Here is a 23,420-nt window from a genome sequence, read left to right on the forward strand (position 1 = left end):
TAAAAAGCTCAACAATACTCAGTATTGGTGAGAACATGAGGAAATAGGCATTCCAGTATACCATGAGAGGGTAAATTTGGAGAACATTGTTGAGAGCAACTTAGTAATAGCTTAAAAAAAACAATTTTAATGCACATACTCTTTGAACCATCTACACCTCTTCTCTCCCATCTGTACAAAGATGATTGATTGGACTTCCCTGGTGGCACAGTGGTTAAGAATCTGCCTGCCAACGCAGGGGACATGGGTTCCAGCCCTGGTCCGGGAAGATCCCACATGCCGCAGAGCAACTAAGCCCGCGCGCCACAACTACTGAGCCTGTGCTCTAGAGCCCGCGAGCCACAACTACTGAGCCCACATGCCACAGCTACTGAAGCCCGCGTGCCTAGAGCCCGTGCTCCACAACAAGAGAAGTCACTGCAATGAGAAGCCTGCGCACCGCAAGGAAGAGTAGCCCCCATTTGCTGCAACTAGAGAAAGCCTGTGTGCAGCAACAAAGACCCAACGCAGCCAAAAATACATAAATAAATTTATAAAAAAAAAAAGATGATTGATTGTATAAGGATTGTCATTATAGCATTGCTTGCATTTGTAAAATGCTGGAACCAATATAAATATGCTTCAATAGGGGACAAGTTAATGAAAATACTATTCAGGCATACAATGGAATATTATGCAGGGACCAAAAAGAATGAGTTAGATCTATATATACTAATATGGAAAGATGTCTGAGATTTATTCATTCATTCATTCATCCATCCATTCATTCATTCATTTAAGTGTTTGTTGAGGGTGTACCATGGCTCTCTTTTAGGCTCCAGGATACAGCAGGGAACAAAACAAAGTTCCTGGGCTCATGGATTTGCTTTCTAGGGAGAAATATGGACAATAGACAAGCCAAGAAATAAATATGTAGTATGAAAGATCCATGAAGAAAAATTAATCACGATATGGAGGATGGAGAGTGATTGGGGCATTATTTTATATTGGGTGGTCAGAGGAGGTTTCTCTGATGAGGTAGCCAAATGGCTGCTGCAGTTTTGAGTCTCAAATCTATATGTCATTGGGCATTTATCCCAGAGAAGTGAAAACTTAACGTTCACACCAAAAGTTTGCATAAAGCATTATTCATAATAGCCAAACTTGGAAACAGTCTTCAGTAATGAGTGGTTAAACAAATTGTGGCACATCCATATCATGGAATACTTTTCAGCAATGAAAAGGAATGAACAATTGAAATACACAACTTGGATGGATCTCAAGGGAATTATACTGAGTCAAGATGGTCTGTCTCGAAATGTTATATTCTGTATGATCCCATTCATAGCATTCTTGAAGTGACAAAATGATAGATATAGAGAACAGAGTAGTGGTGTATGGTTTATTGAGAAGGGGGAAAGGAGGTGTCTGTGACTATAAAAGGGATCCTTGTGATGGAACAGTTCTGTATCTTAACTGTGGTGTTAATCACATGTGATATCTACACATGATGAAACTTCATAGAACTAAATACACACACACACACACACACACACACACAAGTGCATATAAAAACAAGTGAAATCTGAATAAGGTTGGTGGATGATATCAATGTCAATTTCCTGATTGTGATAGTGTACTATGCTTATGTAAGATAGTAACATTGGAGGAGATTAGGTGAAGAGTATACTGGGTTTCTATTATTCTTACAACTATATGTGAATCTACAATAATCTCAGAATAAAAAGTTTTAAAAATTGTCTGCACATCACAACTTCCATGTCTTGTCTTTTTCCAGTCAAACAAAGCCCTGTGTTTTACACTTAAGGGACTAATCACCAGTGACAAAGGAACACTATGTGCTGCTTGGCTTACATTTGGCTTTTACTACCCATCCCTGAACCAGTTAATGTGGCAAGGGGGCTAAGGTGATACTCAACAGGTCAATGCCAGCCAAGACCCATCCTTGAAGTCAAAACTCTGCAGACCTCCTGGGTACTATGCAGTGGACTAGACTGGATGCTAGTGAAACATCCACAAGATCTGCTACATCACCTTCCCCTACTCTGACTGTTTAGTCACTTGGGCCCTATATCCTTTACAGTTAGGTTCTCCTGCATATGATAGGAAAGCCCAAGAAAGGGTTTTTATCTCCCTCATGTAAAAGAAGACCAGAAGAAGGCAATTCAGGGCTAGTATGGCAGATTCGTCATCCTTAGTGGTTTAGTCACTTTCTGTTTTTCTGCTCCATCATTCTTGGGCATGGTACCTAACCCTCAAGATCATGTCATAGTCCAAGATGGCTGCTGGAGTTTCATAATCCAGACAGGATGGAGAAAGGACAAAATGTCACTTGTCCCAAATAACTGAACCCTCTTTTTAAAAATGGTGGCCATTTAATTCATTGTCCAAACTTGAACACCTTTGAGATAGACAGTGGGTGCTCTTAATAATTATACAAAAACAGCAGGTGGAAATAGGAAGTATCCCAGATAAATCAAGGCAAATCATCACTGTGTCTTTGAAGGCTGTCCTATTCAGAAGATTCTTCTACTCCACAATAGCTTTTCATTTATGAGCGTAACTTAAAAATAGTCCCACTTGGTCAGGGCTATGTTTCTCCTAGCCCAGCACTTTGATTCAAATATGGTGAGAGGGAACGATGCTGTCCTAGACATCATGTGAAACATGGCCAGGGCCAAACCCTCCTTGGCCCTCATCCTTTCCCTCTCTCCTTCATTTTCCAACATCTTCCCTCAGTCAAAAGCCAGAAGTCCCTATGAAACAGACCTGAGAAGTATGTGTATGCCCCATGCTGAGTCATCTCATGAGCTAAACTCTCAGCTGTGTTCTGAGGGGACCACCAGGAATAATACTCCTATCACTAGGGAAATTCCTAGTGTTTAGAGGTTACCTCCCAGAAGAAGACAAAGGCCAGACGTCTCTTTAGATGATGCCAAATTACTGACTACACAAATACCAAGAACACAGGATGATAAAACCTTCATAAAAATATGAGAACTGTCTCAAACTTAGTGTTGACAAAAAATTAATAGTCAATCTAAGAAAGAAATAGAAAATTTTATTTGAGCCAACCTGAAGATTATAACCCCAGAGTCTCTCAGAAAGCTCTGAGGACCACTGGTTAGAGGTCAAAGTACAGTTATATACATTTTTGAGACAAAGGGTTATACATCAAATGACATACTGACAGTTTACATAATCCAGATCTACATGTACAAAGTGAGTAGAGGGTCATCTTGAGCCTTTACAAGATTAAGAAGGAATGTCATCTCCTGAGGAGGTCTGGTTAATGCAGATGCACTATATACACTAAAGGGGAGGGAGGAGGCCCAAACAGGCAGAGGAAAGTTTTATGTTTAAATTTTTCTTGTCTTGCCATAAAATATGAATTTTATTTCATCATTAGTATAAGTAAAAGCCTGCTCTTCGTCATTCATTTTATCCCAGCTTGGAAGAGCATTTCAGGGTAGCTTGTGAAAGGAGACAAAGTAGGAAATACCATATTCCCTTCCTTTTCAGCGTCTTGCTGTTTTTGCTCTCTCATTGACTTGGAGATGATGGATGGCTGGGGAGGGGGATGCAGAAAGCAAAATGGAGGGTATCACTACATCCACAATTAAAGAACCCTGGAGAGAAGTGATCAAAGGACGCCCAGTAATATGGAGGCCTTTCTGCTTTGGGGTGAAAAGTGGGTGGATCTTTTCCACCTTTTGAAGTTTATACCGTGTGCATGCCTTAATTATGCAAAACAAACTAAATTTAAAAATAAGGACACAAATGAAGTCTCAAGTATTTAAATCACTTCTTTCTGCACAGAGAAATGGATATTCTGTTTTAAATTTTAAACTTTTAAAATGGTTTTGCTTGATCAGAAGAATGACTTTTGTTTCAGAAATTTACTTTTTGATTTTGAAGAATATTGGCTCATTTATAAATAAGGTCTGAAATTTCTTTTAACAGTAAAAAATCATGAGGTATCTCATTTTGAGATAGTGGTCTGTTCATTCCACATCCTCTGAAATTTTCCATTCTAAGACAGCATTTATCTTGCTATTTTAAAATATATTTACTATTCAAATCTAGGTTTTGGTCTAGTTGAGACTATGTGAGAAAAACAAGGAGTGAGATGCAAAGTTGTTATAAAGAAAAAAATTGTCAAAAAAATTAATTTAAAAAGTATGGTACATGCTACAATGTTATTGTCATTATTTGTCCTTTTAACAAATGTGTATACTGATGTGAAAAGATATCCAACTTATGTTGTCATGTTAAAACAAGTTGCGGTACATTATGTAGAATAAATTAATTTTTTTGTAAAATTATAATATACTAATGTAAATACTGAAACAATACCAGAGGAATATAAACAAAACTAATAAGTGCGTGGTGTGCTAGAAAGACTGGGAGGAGAGGATAGATTATGAGTGACTTTTTTACTGTCTAGGTTTTTTTTTTTTGGCTGTGCCATGCGGCTTGTGGAATATTAGGGAGTCCTAACCAATGGACCACCAGGGAATTCCCTACTTTTTAGGTTATACATTTCTGCAATACATATTTTATTTTTACTAAAAGCACATATTATTTTGTTAGCAGAAAATACAGTACAGATAATTTAAAAGTTACAAAAAAGGAGGGGTAGTTATAGAGAGCTAGGCAAGAGACTACAAAGGGTTACAAGCAAAGAACTCAAGGCATATGCTCTCTGACATTTTTTTTCTTTCAAAGTTTAAAACTCTAATACTTTATTGTATGGTTAATACTCTTTTCAACTACCTCAAATCCTTTGTGGCACCTATAAGAACATTAATAATTAAACTATTGGGAGGATATTGACAAGCTGTGAGAGAATCTGTTTTGGAATAAGTTTAGGAGTGACTACGTGGAAGAAAATTTGGACAGGCAGTACTGATAAATTTGGCTAGATAAATTCATGAAAACAAAGCAATGGCGATAAAATTGCTTGTGGAGGACAGACTCTGCATCCTGAACCCTTATAGGAGGGAGGTTCCATTGAAGCTTTGTGAGCATAGGAGTGGCATATTGATGGTGCAAGCCATAGTAAAGGCAATACCAATCAGGAGGACCGATTTGGGGGCTATTGCAATAATGACACAAGAGGACATTAGTGGGGTAAGAGCTAATAGAAACGCAGGAATGGGCAGGTAAGCAGGAAAAGAATCAGGACTCATTGCCATTCTCAGCTATTTCTATCGAGAATGAAGCTGAAACAGCAAGGAGGAGAGAGTCATCTTAAAACAGAGAAATTAAGAGGTGTGCAGTCATGAAGTGAGCAGGAAGCAGAGAGAGAGAGTAAGACGTCTGATAAAGGAGAGGAATTTGCTTGCACTTTGGGAAGAGAGCTCCTTCTGAACAGGTGTGGCTTTGTAGTTTTCTGATCATCTCCCAGCAACCCCACTGAAACAGAACTCATAGGGCAAACTCTCAGAATGGACTACTATGGATCTAAAGGAGGACTGAGAATAAAGACGAGGGGGAAAAAATCAGGAAACTTTTAAGAATAATTGATTTGCACCTATTCTTCCTCTTATTCTTTCAGGTTGATGGAGAAGGAGAGATGGGTGTTTCATTTAATAAGTACCTATTTAGAAGCTAGTATATACTGGGCTCTATTTATTAAAGCACAAAATCCTTCTAGATTCTACAAGGTAGTGCTAGTATCATGATCTCTATTTTATGGCTGGGGAAATTGTTAACTAAATTGTCTAAGGTCACAGAGTCAGTGAATGACAGAGCCAAGACTAGAATCCAGGTAGACTGGCTCCAGAGTCTAAGTTCTAACCACTACAGTAAGTGGCCTCTCTATCTGACCCAGGTCTCTGCTAGACAACTTTTTTATTTTAATCAGATACCAGTATTGCTGAGTTCATTTAATTCTCATAACAACATTCCCTGGTGTAGGTTATTACTTTAGTGACCAGTGTAAAGAGTCCTAGATTAAAGAACAATCTAAGACATGATACAGGATAGAAGAATTCAAGGCATACTCAGGTAATGCTGTCGCTGAAAAATGTGATTATCTTTAGTCGTTAAAAATTTTTTTTCTTGGCTGCACCGTGCGACTCGCAGGATCTTAATTCCAAGACCAGGAATCAAACTGGGTCCCAGCAGTGAAAGCACCAAGTCCTAACCACTGGACTGCCAGGGAATTCCCTGAATATTACTTCTTTTTGAATTGGCAATTAGCTTACCGACATTTAACTGTCTTCCATTTCCTGAGGATAAAATCTTTGGAAACAGTGGGGGGGAAAGCTAATCTGACCCATTCTTTCAAACAACAAGGGTTTGGGGGATTTCGCTGAATGCCAGCACTTTGATATGAGCGGAGGGTGCCTGGTAAATACCCTCTGCTTCCTGCCCTTATGAAGTTTACAGGCCACTGGGGCTAGGTGGGGGCAGGGATGGTAGCTACTTCCAGGAGGGTCACCATCAGTTTCTTTCCTCTCCATATGCACGTGACATGCATCATTGAGAGGTGCAACCTATTCTTGCCTTGAATCTGGACTTGCCTAGAATGCTCTGACCAAGAGAGTATGGCAGAATGATTCTACACTGATGCTGGGCCTGGCCTACAAGAGGACTGACATCTTCTGCCTTGGACTCTTAAGAGTCCTCAGCCACCATGGAAGACGTTTGTATTAGTCTGCTCTGGCTGCCATAACAAAACACCAGGCTGTGTGGCTCAAACAACACAAATTAATTTTTTCAGTATATTTTCTAGAGACTGGAAGTCCAAGGTCAAGGTGTCAGCTGGGGTGGTTTCTCCTGAAGCCTCTCTCCTTGACGTGCAGACAGCCACCTTCTCTCTGTTCTCACAGGGCCTTTCCCGTACACGTTTTTAATGGTGTTTGTTGTTGTTGTTGTAGTTGTTTGATCGGGCTAAGTGACTTTACTAGAGAAAGCCAGGATTACAAAGGACTTGAGGGTTGGTATTGGGGCCCTTCTTCATGCCAAAGGTGAACACAATATTTACAAAGCCCTAGTTGTACTGCATACACCTCTTGGCCCGGTCCATCTTCTTTTTCTCCTGTTTGGCCACCTTGGGAGTCTGACCTCTTACTTTCCCAGCACCGGCCAGGGAACCATGGACTTCACCTCTAAGCACGTGGCTGGCTACCTCCAGAGTGCTCAGAGCCCTCCCGCCCCCACACTGACCCGCGGTAGCCTCACCCTCTAGGCTGAGGATGCTCCTGCCAGGAGCACGACTTGAGCGATGCCCTCCAGGGAAGCTACATGAGCCTTGATTTGGGCGACCGTCTCCTGGCCCGTCACTTCGAGGGTGTGTAGCTCTTGGGCGAAGACACAGAACTACACGTCGCCCACTGAACCGTGGGCACCACTGCCGCTACCGCGAAGACGGAGTCGTGAAGAAAGAGCTTTAACGGCGTTTTTTGATGAACAGAAGATTTTAGTTTTGATGAATTCCATTTCATCAACTTTTTTTCTTTTTGGTTACTACTTTCTGCAACTCACATCCACATCCAGTCTTCATGCTCTAGGCCCCTAAACCCCACTCACCATGCCTCTTTCTGGTCTATACTAACTCGCCGGTTTTCTCCCCAGGTCTACACTGGCTCGCTCACTTCTTCCCCGCTGAGCTCCCGCCAATTCTGTTGGTTTGCCAGGCACCTCCTCGGGAACAGAGCCCGCGCTCTGTGTCCTTTCTGGGAATGAATAAAGGGAGTTCTCTCTTGTCCAGTCGGGGGTCGGTTCCGGGTTGTTAGGATCCTTGAGCCTCGGTGCCCCGGGGCTTGCAGGGAAAGGCAGAAAGAAGGGAGAGGAGAGAAATGCCAAATTATACCCCGGATTGAGAGGAAAGCCTCGCGAGTTCAGTCAAAGTTGCTGGCTCTACTGAGAAAGAAGGTTAAGTTAATTTTTACGGATTTACATTCCCATTTTTTCGCATAAACCCTAGACTGCAAAAGAATTTCACAGCTCATGGTGAGTGCACTTTCAGCACAATTGCAGATTTTACTCATTTGGAAAGCTCCTGTCGGGCTGTCAGGATGGCCGAGTGGTCTAAGGCGCCAGACTCAAGCTGTAAGTCTAAAAGCTTCTTTCACAGAGAGGTTTCTGGTCCCCGAATGGGGGCGTGGGTTCGAATCCCACTTCTGACAGACTATTTTTCCTCCGGCTCTCATCGCAACCACTTTCTCAGCCATTTTTTGTTTCCATTCATTCTTCTCTCTACTTTCCCTTTTACAACCCTAACGACGGACCCTCAATTAGGAAAAGAAAGACTCTTTCTCTTCCGTTTTGGTTGCTACTTATCACGGATCACGTTTTGCTCTGCACTCTGGTTTGTTCATTAAGGGCGCTTTTACTAAACGCTCGTTAACCCTGGGGAGTCCTGGGAGAAAAATGAGTCTGGTGGGAACAGAAAGACATGTACACAGACTCGGTGATTATAGGCTGGTCCTGAGCTCACGGGCCATTGGGACCGTAGTCTCATGCCCTTTCTCACTGCCCGAACCCATCAAAAACTAAAAGTGCGGAAATTGAAAGCAGCGTGGTTCACTCTGTTACAGAATCGGGATGTGAGAAGAATAGCAAAGGTTCCACCGAGATTTGAACTCGGATCGCTGGATTCAGAGTCCAGAGTGCTAACCATTACACCATGGAACCTCCTTTGCGCAAACATTTCTACACTGTCCATCTCATTTCCTTGTGCTTTCTATTTTTTTTTTTTTTCAATTGAGGTATAGTTGATTTACAATACTACATTCGCTTCAGGTATACAACATAGTGATTCAAATTTTTTATAGATTGTACTTCATTTAAAATTATTTTATCCTTGTGCTTTTTAATTTAAAAAAATTTTTTTATGAGAGAGATGTATAGAAAACAATTTAAAATGAAACGTGCCACTTTAACCAAAAGCTCTGCCTCTTCTCCCTAATTGATTTGTTTGTTTTCATTTACGGGGGCGTTTTTTGGAGGGATGGAAAATCTCTGCTCTTTCAGCCGAAGGGCGATGGAGAAGCCAAAAGCAAGGATGGGAGGTGGGTGGGAGGGGACTTTCACTGATTGTTTCCACTGAGCCTGCTTCCCAGATTTCTTTCCCTTGATGTCAGGGTCAGGGCAGGATCCTGATCCAAGAAGATGGATACCTCTGGAGGTTTTGATTTTGCCTTCATTTCCGACCCACGCAAAGGCAAATTGGATTTTAATCTTGCTGTTCAAAAGGGAGAAAAACATTAACATCTTTTTTCTACAGCTTCGCTTATTCATTCTAGGATACTTGCAGACGCCTCCAGAGCAACTTGGAGTTTCTTGGTGCTTCCTGCTTAGCTGTAATCATGGGCTTGCCATTTCAAAATCTGTCCTCCCTCTCCGAGATGCCTTAAGTGCAGGACCGGTTCTCATTCCTCTTTGACACCCTAAGGTCTGGTACATAGTAGAAGCTTAATCAATGGCTAGTTGTATGAACGCCTAGATGAAAGGTTGAATGAATGAATGCATGCATGAATGAACGAACGAGTGAATAAATAACCAGGTAGCCAAGCGCTGGACTTTTTTGAATGTTTCTTTTTCCTTCTCCCCATAGGCTAAATCTGACAAGTCTAAAGGACATGATTGTTGCTTTTTTGGGGGTGAGGGGTTCCTTTCCAGGTCCTAGCTCCCAGATGGACATTCCAGTGTTCACATGGCCACACAAATGTATCCTCGAGTGTGGATGGCCAAGAGAGGACGTCATAGTGCTGTGTATAGTCATTTATTTCTGTAAACTTTAACTTTACTAACATAGCATGATTATTTACCTAGTAACTGTTAAGAACAACATATAATAAAGAGATCATACACGTAGCATCACTGAAGAAATACTCAGGTATAAATTACTACTTTAGTCAGTCTAAATATTAATTACTGGCCAGTCATTCTTCATGTGCCTCTGGTAGTCTCCCAAGGCTGAATTGCTTAGGAATCCCTGAATCATTTTCTGGCTTTCATCCTTTTGTTGTAACTCCATCCAAGCAAGGTGCCTGTCAAGAAATAGCTACTCAATAAATATGGGTTGAAGTGAATATATCTTGTGGAAGGTGGAGAGGGAAGCAGTGAAATTCAAAGACTTTTGGCCAGGTCACTATAGAGTTCTCCTAAGTGTCTATTCCTTCCCTCCATGCACATAAACTCTCCATTCTATCTTCTTGAGTCTCCTAGCCTTAAAAGACAGTCTAAGTTATCTCAGATACAGCTGAATAATGGACCAAGTCTTTCTTCCCCAGTACAGGTGGCACACTTTTTATTCCATGAGCCACAAGCTTATTTCTTAAAGAAAAATGTCCATTGGTTTTAAAATTACACCAGAACCTCAAAAGCCCACTATTCAATTATAAGCTTTAAACTGCTCTCTGAGGATAGGCAAGGCAGAAGGGGTATAAATGAATGTTTTTCAGTCTTAGCACATTTATATCCCAGGAAAGGGTAGGGAATATAGAGCTGGAAGATAGTACAGATGGCCGTGGGTTGGTTTATTTATTTGTGAGTTTGGAGTTCAGAAGACTACACTTTTCCCTTGGAATCGCTCATGTTTGGTTCATAAATATTGCAAGGTGAATGCAAACAAAGACTGCTGAGGGGGACGATTGGGGGAAGAGATGACTGGTACCCACGATCCAGAAGCAATCTGATCCCTGGCAATCTGCGCAAGAATGATTTGCTGTAACCTGGTAGCAGAGCTGAATCCAGAAAGAGCAAGTCAGTGTGGCGTAATCAGAGTCAAAAACCAAGTTTAGCTGGAGTGTCCCGTAGAAATGGGGCTTCAGAACACATGACCCTACCTCAAACTGAAGACCTCAAGGTCCTCCTGGATCCTCAGCTCTGTGTACCTTGCTCATTTCACAATTAGAAAGATATTCTTTCATGTATTTATATATTTATTCACTGATACTTACTACAAATATCTATTTAGTTTTCATGATGTGGGGAAGTGAGAGAAATATGGTTCTATATCTGACAAAGCTTATGACGTATGGGGAAAAGCAGATGATTACACAAACATTTCCAAAAGTTATGGTAAACGCTAAAATAAGTGATGGATCAAGTGATAACAGAGCATGGCCAATGCATACCAACAGGAATACCCAATTAAGGGCAGGTAGCAATGAGGAAAGCCTGCCAAAGAAGGGGCAGCTGAGCTGAGGCCTGCTACAGGCTCCCCAGCACGTTCCATTTCTCTTTCGTGGTATTTATCAGACGGGGATTTTTTTAAACGATTCATTTGTGGACTCGGGAATTCACTTATTCGACTTATGAAATAGATATCTACTCATCCTAACAACTCAAACAAAAGTGCCTAAAGTAGACTTTATAATCTCCCCCTTCCCTATCCTCTGACACTGTTATCACTGGAAACATTGAAGTGTGTTCTTCCATACATTGTACTGTTGTACTGTTCTTTATTTTGGTAACTATATATCTACAATGTCATTCATAGTTCAGTTGCATTCTTTACCGTAGAAATTGTATCATCTTGGGGCCATTATGCGTCTAATGCTTGTCTTCTCTACACTGCACCAGGGCAGGGACCCTCTCCTTTGTTGCCTTCCAGATCCTGAGTGCCTAATTGTAATTCTGGAGGGAGAGATCAAGGGAGGCTTCCAGCAGAGAGCAACTACTTTGCTGAGGTGTAGAGGATAAGAAACTTTGAGGGCAGAGAGAATTGCTTGGAGCAGAGGCTGAGGGCGCCCAACGGAAGACGCAGAGACGCGCGCCGTGAGGGGGGAAGCGCCTCTAGACCGTGTGACCTGAGAGGCAGTTGAGTGGCTAGGCGAGGCGCCTTGCGTAGAGTGGCCACAGCTCAGATCAGCATAATTAGGATTCAAAATGTGAAATGAGAAGGCTTTGGGGATGTTGAGAACCGCGGCCGGGCAGGACCTGTCTCCAGTTGCAAGTGGATTCAGGGAGACTGACACCTACTCACTGGTCCACCACTTATTGAATAAGGTAGTAAGTAAGAACTGCTGTATCTACGGGGCCTAAGTACCTAGTAGGTAACACATAGTAGGCGCTGATTTCTTTTCTTTTCCTTTTTTTTTACATAAAAGAATGAATTAAATGAAGGTCTGTTTTACGTTCGATACTATTGGGTGATGAAACTACAATAACGGAGTAAGTACCACGCACAGTGGATGCTCATTAACATTTTGTTAATTGAAATAATCAGTTGAAGGCCTATCATGTGATGAACACTGTTTTGGGGGACGGTGCATATGGGTGTTATCTCTGGCCTCTGGGAAAGGCAGCAGTGGTAGGAGAGGAACCTACCTGAACTTGGAGCCTGTGAGAACTGTGTATATTGGACATGAAAGAGTACCTACTCAGACAAGGGTGAGGTGCAAAAGCACACTGGCAGCGGTGGGATTCGAACCCACGCCCCCGAAGAGACTGGAGCCTTAATCCAGCGCCTTAGACCGCTCGGCCACGCTACCTGCGGCGACCGGGGATTTTACATGCATGTCATCTGACCCAAACTGCGCCCGTTTCAGGTCCTTTTTCTCTCCCCCCCTCCCCACCCCTGCCCCCGCCACTCTGAGCTGTCTCCGCGGGCCCTTCCTCCAGCGTTCCCCTCTCCACTCCCAGCACAACCCGAGAACCCCCTGACCCCTGACACTTCGCTTTCTCATGGCTCCCAGGTTCACCGTGAACGGCGACGGCGCAGGTGGCGCGCAGGAGGCTCCTGCCCCGTCTGTCATCAGCATAGGAAAAAGGAGTCACGCAGACTGAGAGTTCCAGTGGATGCTGTGGGCTCCAGCTCCACTTGGATTTCAGGGAGTAAGCCCCCGGACTTCAGGAGTGAGCAAGTCTGGACGTTTGGTTTGAGCCCGGGAGCTGCCAAGGAGAAATGAGGAAAGAATCTTGAGGCCCCCTCCCTTCCTCGCCCTCCTTCATCCATCTCAGGAGACCAAGCTCCTCCATGGAACCTCACGAGGGAGGCAAAGAGTGCGGTCCTTGTTATTTGAGTCTTGTTTGCCTTTCAGAAAGTAGCCCATCTCCACAGCCCCCGGTCATACCGAACAGACTGCAAAGTCCGCACTCAGTTGACCTCACCGCCCCTAAAGTCTTCGCAGGAAAGTTTGCAGGGGAAACGGGGCTGGGCCGGTAGTCTGGCCCTTACCTTGTTCTGTGTGGCTTTGCCATCCAAACTTCTAATATTTTAGACGCGAATTAAACCATGGTTCCGCCTTCCTTTGAAGCACTGTGATTCAGAGAATTCTAAAATGATTCTTTTAATAAAGTTGGTAGATGTGTTGTGCAAGCGCTGAGGACAGTTGCCTCCTTAGCGCAGTAGGCAGCGCGTCAGTCTCATAATCTGAAGGTCCTGAGTTCGAACCTCAGAGGGGGCAACGCAAATTCTTTACTTCCGTTTGTGTTTAAAAAAAAAAAAAAATTCGGAGGAAATTGCTTTGATGAAACTAAACGGAAATTTTTTTGTTTAACAGAACCATGTAATGTTCAGATACAAAATAGTAATTTTCAGTAAGATTAAATACTCCAAAAGTCTTTATACCGATTGTAGATAGAGCTAGGAGATTTTTAGGCTGACTTTCAGATATGCTTGGCAATTGTCTTTGTTACAAAAACATTAAGATCAAGAAACTTACTGGTTGAGAGGGAGAAGGGGATGGAGGGTTATACTGGGGATGTGGAAGGTGTAGTATGATGTGCAAAACATTTCTATTAATTATTGATTATCTTTTGCCATTCTTCTGGAATTACCACCAGATCACAAACGCCATCCTACATGAAAAAGAAAAAACATTTCCCCCCCTCAGTCTCTTTGCACTGGACTTCTTTTCCTGCTTCCAGTGTTCTTGACTGGGTCTCTAGGTCATCCAAACTGCAAAATACAGGAAAGAGTAACAAGAGAAACAGGAAACGAAGAAAGAAGAAGTGATATTTAGAGAGACAGGATAAGCACCTGACTCAAATAAAAACAAGCAAGAATCAAAGCAGAAATAAAGACACAGAGAACAAATGTATAGATACCAAGTGGGGAAGGGAGGGTGGGATGAACTGGGAGCTTGGGATTGGCATATATACACTACTATGTATAAAATAGGTAACTAATGAGAACCTACTGTATAGCACAGGGAACTCTACTCACTGCTCTGTGGTGACCTAAATGGGAAGGAAATCCAAAAAAGAGAGAATATATGTATATGTATAGCTGATTCACCTTGCTGTACAGCAGAAACTAACATAACATTTTAAAGCAACTATACTCCAATAAAAATTAATTTAAAAAAAAGCAAATTGATATTTAATATCCAGCTCTTAACATCTCAGCTTTTTGAGTGGGAGGTATTGAACAGATATTTATTGAGCACCTACTATGTGCCAAGCACTGTTCAAAGCTGTGTCCCTTACTATTAATCCATTCTCTCTCAGCTTCAAATTCACCCTCTTCTCTGATGTTGGCTCTGGCCATCTGCAAATTACATATCTAAAACTTTGCCAGTTGGCTTTCTCTTAGGTTCTGTCAATAAGAGGAACCAGAAGGAGACGGGAAGGCAGGAGGAGAGAAAAGGAACTGTTTTCTGAATTTTGCTATTCCAGTCAGGGTTGCTCCAACAATGGTAGTTGATTCCAACCATCATTCTCTTTGTGCTCTTCCTCAGAGGCCCAACCCCTACGCTTTTTTCCCCTCCGCCCTAGAAGGTGGTAACTACTTTCCATAGTTATTATCTCTGGGTTACCACAGTGTTCTCAGTTGAAATACCTGGTGTTGTTTCTGAACTAGAACTTGACTGATACGTAGGGGCTAGGGATACCACACTGTACACAACAGAAATTGCTCCTGATCTCATGGAGTTTACTATGTTTGAGTGGGACCTGGCAGACTGCAAGTCTGAATTTTTAACAGCAACCTCAGGAGATCAGATCTGAATGCAAGCAGCTGAACAAGTTTTTGGAATCCCTCTGAACATATCCAGTTATCTCATGTTGACTATTGTGGGGAAGGTCTTCCTCCCAAGATTCTCCTTTTTTGTCTGATCACTCACGGCTTGCCTGCTGATCAGAACAGGCGGCAGTACCCTCAGGTATCCACAAGGCAGATCAAGAACAGAGCAAACACTCCATGCTTTCCAAAGAATTCTCAAAAGATTCAAAGTGCCCTTTCCTATTCTGCTTTACTGCTGTCTTTCCAAGTAAAGGGCTTATTAAGGCAATGCCCTACTGAGAGAAATGAATTATTTTGACACCTCTTCCTCTCTAGGTCCCCAGGAAGAGTCTGGGCCCAAGTCTTCTGCTTCTTTCCAAATGTTCCCAGTCTCTGCACCATTCCCCAACACTGCCACATAGTCAGTAGGCCAAGTCTACATGGCTACACAGTAACCTAATTTGTGTTTTCCTATCACCTCTTGCCCCACGCTGACACATTCTTTACATGAAACCAGCATAATCTTTTTGAAATCATCTCTGACCATGTTGTTCCTCTCTGCTTAAAATCCCCAGTGACTTTATATTGCTGCAAGGATGAAGTCCGTACTCTGCACTCCTAGCCATAACCTCTGAGCCTGTCTGTCCCTGCCTTTCTGTTTACCTTGCCCCCCCACCTCCATCAGTATTGTCCCAAGATATCTGCACTCAAGCACCTCAGGCCTTCTTTAAGTTCTCTGAAAGTATTCTGCTTTTTTGCTCTTCCTAGAACGCTGGAGCCATGTTTTTGTCTAATCTATTACTATGAAGCTGTTGGTTCTCAGTTTAAACATCATGTCCTGGGAAAAGTCTTCTCTTACCCCCTGGAAGAGGTCACCTCCCTTTATAATCCACTGTCTTGGAGATATGGGGTGGGGAACACCTATAGCTTGCATACGTTTATCTTAATTTTCTACCTCTATGCTCCCTTTATCCCTACTTAAGTCTATTAACATTTTCCATTTTATCTTATTACAGTGAAGTTGTGTAGACCACCTCAAATCTATTTTGAATAGTGGCATGACTAAATACATAATTAGAAATGTACTATGTACCATTGTGGTAAACCCAACCTTTGAGGAAGAAATTTCTGTTGCAGGATTTAAGGGAGGAAAGTGGATGAGAGATTAAGTAATTTGTCTAAGGTGGCACAACCAACCAATTAAATATGATGTTCTAATTCATCTATTTTATAATAAAAATAATAATGATGATAACACCTAACTTTCATTGAACTGTTAGCATGTCCCAGACACTATTCCAAAAGTTTACTTGTATTATCTCATTTAATTTGGAAACTCTGGTCATGAGATTATACTTGTTTGTTTCTCTACACACCTCAGTAACCTGTACTTTTTCCTAAGAGCATTTATCACAATGGCTGTTTAAACATTTATGGTGTAATTCATTGTTTAAAAGGCTGACTCTCCCTTCTAAAGGGTAAACTCCATGAAGGCTGAGGTGGGGGCTTCCCACTGCTGTAAACCAGGGGCAAAGCAGAGTTCCTTGCTCAAAATAAGTTCTCAAAACCTAGTTGTTAAGAGCTTTTTGTGCTAGGCATTCTTAAGGTCTGGGGGGAGACTGGAACACAAATTGTGAAGATGAAGGACAAGACGGTCCAGGTGATTACATCTCTAGTAACATACAACTTTTAGAAGTAATTGTTTATATTACTCAAATATGAGCGTTATCTTTTTCTTATGACCTGGGGGCAGAAGTAGTTGTGAGCCATATTCAAAGAGGCTAGAATGGAATTAGGAATAAAGAAAAGGAACATTAACAGAATTGGAACTTCGACCATGTACTTTTCTTCACATTAGGATGTACAGGAAGTACAGCACAGCTAAAGAGGCCCGGGTAGCTCAGTCGGTAGAGCATCAGACTTTTAATCTGAGGGTCCAGGGTTCAAGTCCCTGTGCGGGCGTAGCTTTTGACTTTTACCATCCAGTTCTGACTGCACCCTTGCAAAGCATGCATCTCTTTACACGGTATGTGTAAGTGACTCAGGCAAACGCCGAGGTGAATAGATGGGACCTTTACTGAAAGATGAAGGGAGCTAGCATTAAGGAGAGCCTTAGAGTACATGGCTTTGTACCAGAACCAAATAATTTTCTAAGAGTGAAGTAAGAGTTGGTAAATGAGTGGCTGAGGAGGCTTTTCTGGACATCAAATTTCCATAAAGGTAACAAGAATATCTAACCAATGATAATGTAAACTTATTTAGAAATATACTATGATCAGAATTCCATCTCTTCCCAGGGGCAGCCAACCCACAGCTTGGCTTGGCTTGGCTTTTTGGTGGTGAATGCACCAGACCATCATTGCCTAATGTCATAGTCATTAATATTTTATTACTTCCTTACTCTAATTATAGGTTCACAGAGCAATCTTCTAATGTTCTTTGCTTTCCACTATAGAGTTTATTTTACAAGGGAAAGAATATGCTGATCAACCATCAGTATGGCTATAATATGTTCATACTCTGGCTTGGAATGTCTCTGACATTTGGTTATTGCGAGTCAGTCCTGTAAGCCTGAAAAAATCTGAGTGAATTAAAAAATAGTTTCTGATTCTACAAAGAGGAGGAACAGATTCAGAATAGTGGCTCCAACAAGAATCAAGATTCTCTAAGGAACTGCCTGAACAGCCAGACACTCCACCTCTTTGGCCTCTCTACAATCCTTAACTGCATCTCTTAAACTGTAGCAGATGTAGGCTCCTGGAATCAGAGGCTGAGGGTCTAGAAGACACTGTTAAGTTGTTCCCTAGTATATGCCTTTTTCATTCTGCACCAGAATGAACTGTTGAAAGAACTATCCTGAAATACAGGTCCAGATATTTAGCAGGAGCAACCTAAGTATTGCCCTCTCTTTTTCCAGCGCGGACTGGGCCAGAGAAGTATGCCTGCAGGATGAACTTCAGTAAGTGTGACTCCTGTGGGGATTACTGCAAAAATCCAAATTTGAGATGTTGATCGCCTGGAGTAATATAGTGGTAGGGAATATGGCAAATAAACCCCAAAACAAAAACAAAGTAACATTTAATATGCTAATTAATTCATTGACTTATTTGACAAGTGTTTATTGTTTGTCAGATACTGTGCTAGGCACTGGAAATACAGGAGTGGATAAAACAGACATACTTCTTAGGACACTAGCCACTGAATTTAAGCCCCACCCCCACTCCCATCCAGTATGATCTCATGTTAATTTAACTAATTACATCTGCAAAGACTCTATTTCCAAATAAGGTCGCATTCTGAGGTTCTGGGTGGGCATACATTTTTGTGGAACAATATTCAGTGTAGTACAGATGAGAAACCAGTTAGGACCAGATTAGATAGGGAGGCCAGGGCAAGGAGATGGCATGTATATATGAAGAGGAAACAAGAAGACTTACTGAGAAAACTGAATGTCAGATTTTCATATATCTGTCCATTCATTTTTTTTCCCCAATAAATTAGATTGCACCAATAGGATACTGTTCCAAGAAGAAATAGCAATCAGAAGAACTTGGACAAGAGGTTGTCCACTGGAAGGAGATGAAGATAACAAGTCATTATACATAAACAACATGTTTCTATATTTTTGCACCTACCAATCAGGAGGAAGAAAGCTTAGCCTTAAGCTCTTTGACTAGCACACAACTGGCCCAGTCTCCAGGAGGTAGACTTTTGCCAGACGAAGGCGGTAACCGTTTGACGGAGGGCGAGGGCAAAAGGTAGACCTGCCCCCTCTGAGGTTCGAACTCAGGACCTTCAGATTATGAGACTGACGCGCTGCCTACTGCGCTAAGGAGGCAGACGGTTGGCTTTCCTCATCAAATATCTTTAACACTGGAATTTTCTTTGCTTAAACTTCGGTCCTGTTCTATAGTCCCTTTACTTTAAAGTCTGAAAATGAAATGCTCTCCTGTAACTTCTTAAAAGTGCAACAACTTCTATAACCTGAATCAGATGAGGAAAGTCGTTGTCGATGCCGCTGCCTTTGCTCCCCTCATTCTGAACTGATGACCCTCACCTCTCACAACAGAAGGAGAATTTCCTGAACTTCTTGCCCAGATACCAGCACTTAACCTACACCGGCGTCCATCCCTGTGGTCTCTATGGAAAAGGAAAACGGCCCGATTCCTCTCTCACTCTCCCTCTCACCTTCCATACCCGATTCTTCTCATCAGTACTTTAAACACGTTAAAGTGTTTACTATCTTAAATAGCAAAACACTTCCTTTGACTCGGCGCCTCTGTCTCAGGTTGTCGCTCTGTTTCGTTTATCCCCCTTCGCAGGCAAATCTCCCATACAGCGGTCTGTCCTCATTTTAAGAAAACACCTCCCCAAGTCCCATCAGTTTCTCAACAGACTACAATCTTCCCCGACCACTGCTCCGTCCCGAAGAAGTCCAAAGGGGGTTCCTGGACATATGGGACTTGATGCTTTAAAGAATAAGGTGTCCTTGGTGCAAACTCTTGGGGATCTGCTGGTATGAGAGAGCTGTAGTTACAGAAACAGGAACAGGTGAAAACCTTGGTTTACCCAGACTCTTGGTTTGCCCCGGGAATGTCTCGGGAAAGCCCCACCTCCTGGAAAACCTCTTCCTGGGGTGAGAAAAGTCAAGGTTTCAGAGATGGGTTGCGGACGGCTGGGCAAAGTACCAAAAAAAAAAACCCTATGACAGCTTTACCTCCGCTGACCCCTCCGCCCCTGGAGGGCTGAGAGGAACACTGATTTTATTGCCAAATGGAGGCGGCACATATTATTCGACTTCTGTAGTTGCAATCTCTGTTTTTCTCCTGGCCGCTGATGAGGGCAAAGGGAATTTTTGGTTCCCAATAATGGGCAGTCCAGTGTTGCATCCCTCTGAGTCCTGTAACTTACATATGCGAAATAGGTGTTTTGTAGTTGTGAGCGTTAACAGTTTGGCTCTGCCTGTAGATTAACTGTTGTGCTTTTTATCGAAATAATGTTAGCTTAATTTTTAACATTGTGGATATTTCGACCATATTTCCTGAGTCTAGATAATGAAAATGAGAACGAACGACTACCATGTGAATGCCAGCATGACCCAGACCTCACCGAAAAAGTCTAAATGGCAGATGGAAGAACACATATAACTGGATTAGGGAGGTAAATTACCAAAACAGAGTACTGCACAATATGTAGAAAAGGATTTGGATTTGGGCATAGTAAAGAAGGAGGTGTGACAGTACAAGGGGCGACTGAATCTCCAAAGTCTGGGTTAAGACGGGGGAGAACTTTCGAATCAGAGGGTTTTCTTCGTCTCTAAATGACACCAATGCTCAGTCAAAAATAGTGTTGGGTATAATACTTGAAAAGAACTTGCATTCTCTATTTCCTGATTCAAAGGTTGCATTCCGAGGGCAAACAAAAAGGGAAATTTCGATACCATGTATTGGCCTCTTGTACTGTGAAGCCCATTCTGTCGGATGACCTTGTTCTCTACAATATAACGACTTCAAATGATGTGTCAAGTTAGGCAACCAAAAAATGTTTCCCCTAGCTCCTACGACTTTAATTTGAAACATGGTGTCGAAAAATCATCTTCTTGATTTGTATGTAGATTTAATAAAACCACTAGATACATAAAACAGAAGATTGTTGATATTTTGTTCAAATACGAACTAGGCCGTGCTCATCTATCTGCACATTTGGCAACAGTGCAAATGTAAATTTTGGCAAATTCCATTTAGCCTTACCAAAGAAAATAAAAAGATCTTATCTGCTAAATGTCCTGCACTCCTTGTACACACACATTGCTTTAAAAGTTTGTAGTTTGCTTACTCATGATATTGAGGCTTTCATGGTTTATTGAGGTTTATGGTCAGTTTTTATTTTCTTCAAAATGTGCAGAAGCACTTACTGAGATTTTTTACTTCACAGAAATGGAATGAGATAGCCTCTTTAGGCATGTGCCTACAAGGTGGCTATCACTGTTGCTGGCCATAGAAAATACTTTAAAATATTGGTCTGCTGTAAAATCTTTATTTTCAAAGTGTGGGGTAAAAAGAATGTCCTTATCTAATTTGGAAATACTCCGAGGATGGGAATGGAGAAAAGTACTATGGTAAAACAGAAAGGTGTATGCTCTTTCTCCAATATTGTTTGATGTTATGTAGATTGGGACAAAAACTCATACACTAAAAAAATGATTTATTTGGGGGAAAATATGACTGCTTCAGAACAAAATAATAATAATAACAACAACAATAATAATAATACCAGAAAGGGACAGCCAAGTAGTCAAGTTAAACAGGACTTTCTTAACTTATTTGCTGAAAGTATAACTTATTTGGAATCCAAGTTTTATTTCACAAGTTTAAATTACTGCTGTGCTTTTTATCAAGATGAGAACTGGGCAAGGAGCAGGTTTGGGGGATGGGTAGGAAATCAAGAGATCTTTGAACATGTTAAGTTTGCGATGCCTTTTAGACATTCAGTGGAGATGTCAGTCATGTACTTTGATCTGCTCAATGGAGAGATGGGGTTGAAAGTTTAAGTCTGGGACTTCTCAGGGTATAGATGGTATTTAAAGTCAGGTGATCAGGTGAGCTCAGGTAGGGAGAGGGTGTATGTAGGGAATACATGAGGACTCAGGTCAGGACCCTAGAGAACTCCAAAATTTAGAGACTGGGAGGAGGAGGAAATAAAGAAGGAACTACATTTAAGTGGAAAAAAAAAAAAAACCCCAAACAAACAGACAAACAAAAAAACCAAGAGAGAGTGGTGTTCCAGATATCAAGTGAATGTGTTTCCATAAAGAGGGAGTATCAGCTGGGCCAAGTGTTATTGAGAAGCTGATCAAATTGAAGACTGAGAATTGACCATTGGATTTTGCAAGACGGAGGTTGCTGAGACTCGACAAGGGAGTTTCAGTGGAGTTAGAGGAGATGAAGGTTTGGTTTAGAGTGGGTTAAATGGAGGAGCACAGTTGGGGGTATGCTCTACCCATTCAGCTATTCAGATTCAGGTTTGGAGAAAGTGGTGGTGTGTTTGATTTGACCAAGGGTGGGGAGTGGGTCACAGGAGATGAAGGTTATACAAGCTAGTAATGCTGGCAATTAATTATGAAATCTAAGCTGTGGAAAGAGGGAAGTAAAGACGTGAGGAGGAAGGGGATACATTTTCTCTTGTTTTTCTCCCCATTCCCCTATCCCCATCCTCCTCAGTTTCTGAGATCTCTAAATTCTGAGTCAATTCTCTTCAAGTATGAGAAGATTCTCATTAAAATATCCTCATCAGCTCTGCAGCCTTCGTTTCATTCAACTCCATCCAGTCTTGCTGACCTTGAGGGCTTCAAAATATTTTAGCATGCAATAGCATTTCTTCATCTACATGAACAACTGTGTTAAGGCACCAGACTCAAGGCCTGTCATTCTCATTGTTTTCTCCCTGGTTTTCAAATCCCACTTCTCCATAAGAAAAGTATCACCTTGGCGAAGACCTGCTTCTCCTCCAACAGCAGGTGAATAGCATCATCACATTTGCATCCTTTTTAATCCCTTCCTCTCTTTTACTCACATTCTACCAGCTTCCAAGCCCTGTGAATTCTACCTCCTTGGTACTTCCTGAATCTGTCTCCTTTATTCCATACCAGATTACTACCACTGTTTTACTTTTTCTTTCTCCTCATCCTCCCTCCGTGTCTTTCCTCTGCTACTGCAGTGGCCTCCAGTCTGGTTTCTGGGCTTCTAACCTTGCTTGTCTCCCATTGTTTGTCTACACAGGGCTGTCATACACAGGCGCCCTATAAAAGACACTTGTGGAGAAGGTAAATAGGAGCTGAAGTCTGACCTGAGTTCTGAGAGCCAAGCCATGAGCCCTTGGATAGAGGTGGCATTTTCCTTTTTTTGTACTTTATCAGCCCCGAGGGTTGCCTTTCTGTTATTCATCCACTAATATGAGTCGTTATTACATAATTTGCACAAAGGCATTCTGTGTGCTAGCTGAGGCCCCACTTCTGCAGTACAGTCAGGACAAGCTTGCAAAAAATACCAGTTACACTGTCCTTTCTGTTCAGAAGGGCACTTCTTTGTCTTTCCAAAGCCTTTGAGGTAAAGTCAAAGTCATTGAAGATACAGCTCGCAATGTGTTCTCATTATCTACTAATATGTAACAGAGAATTCCAAAACACAGTGGCTTGTGGTACGCAGAATAATGGACATTCCAAAAGATTCTCTAATCCCTGGAAACTGTGAATGTTACCTTACATGGTAAAAGGGACTTCACAGATGTGATTAAGATTGAGGACCATGAGATGGGGAGATGATCCTAATCACAAGAGTCCTTAAAAGTGGCAGAGAAGCAGAAGAGTAGGGAAAGGGATGTGATTTGAGGACTTGACCGACCATTCATGGCTTTGAAGAACCAAGGAATGTAGCGGTCTTTAGAAGCCAGGAGTGGCCATTAGCTCAAGCCAGCAGAAAACAGAGAGTTCAGTCATACAACTAGAAAGAAACAAACT

At 41.9% G+C, this 23,420-nt stretch overlaps 6 non-coding genes across 6 annotated transcripts; 3 read left to right on the forward strand and 3 right to left on the reverse strand.

Moving 5' to 3' along the window:
* The first annotated feature begins 8,021 nt into the window (after nt 1-8,021).
* Nucleotides 8,022-8,138, forward strand: TRNAL-CAA. The gene is made up of 2 exons: nt 8,022-8,059; nt 8,093-8,138. It is a non-coding gene; the product is annotated as a tRNA-Leu (tRNA).
* Nucleotides 8,139-8,574: 436 nt separating this feature from the next.
* TRNAQ-CUG lies at nt 8,575-8,646 on the reverse strand. The gene has a single exon. It is a non-coding gene; the product is annotated as a tRNA-Gln (tRNA).
* Nucleotides 8,647-12,370: 3,724 nt separating this feature from the next.
* TRNAL-AAG lies at nt 12,371-12,452 on the reverse strand. The gene has a single exon. It is a non-coding gene; the product is annotated as a tRNA-Leu (tRNA).
* An 842-nt stretch (nt 12,453-13,294) lies between these two features.
* TRNAM-CAU lies at nt 13,295-13,367 on the forward strand. Its single transcript has one exon. It is a non-coding gene; the product is annotated as a tRNA-Met (tRNA).
* Nucleotides 13,368-16,794: 3,427 nt separating this feature from the next.
* Nucleotides 16,795-16,867, forward strand: TRNAK-UUU. Its single transcript has one exon. It is a non-coding gene; the product is annotated as a tRNA-Lys (tRNA).
* A 1,803-nt stretch (nt 16,868-18,670) lies between these two features.
* On the reverse strand, nt 18,671-18,743 carry TRNAM-CAU. The gene has a single exon. It is a non-coding gene; the product is annotated as a tRNA-Met (tRNA).
* Nucleotides 18,744-23,420: the final 4,677 nt, after the last annotated feature.

Source organism: Balaenoptera musculus, chromosome 11, assembly GCF_009873245.2.
Source record: "Balaenoptera musculus isolate JJ_BM4_2016_0621 chromosome 11, mBalMus1.pri.v3, whole genome shotgun sequence".
Taxonomy (NCBI): Eukaryota; Metazoa; Chordata; class Mammalia; order Artiodactyla; family Balaenopteridae; genus Balaenoptera; species Balaenoptera musculus.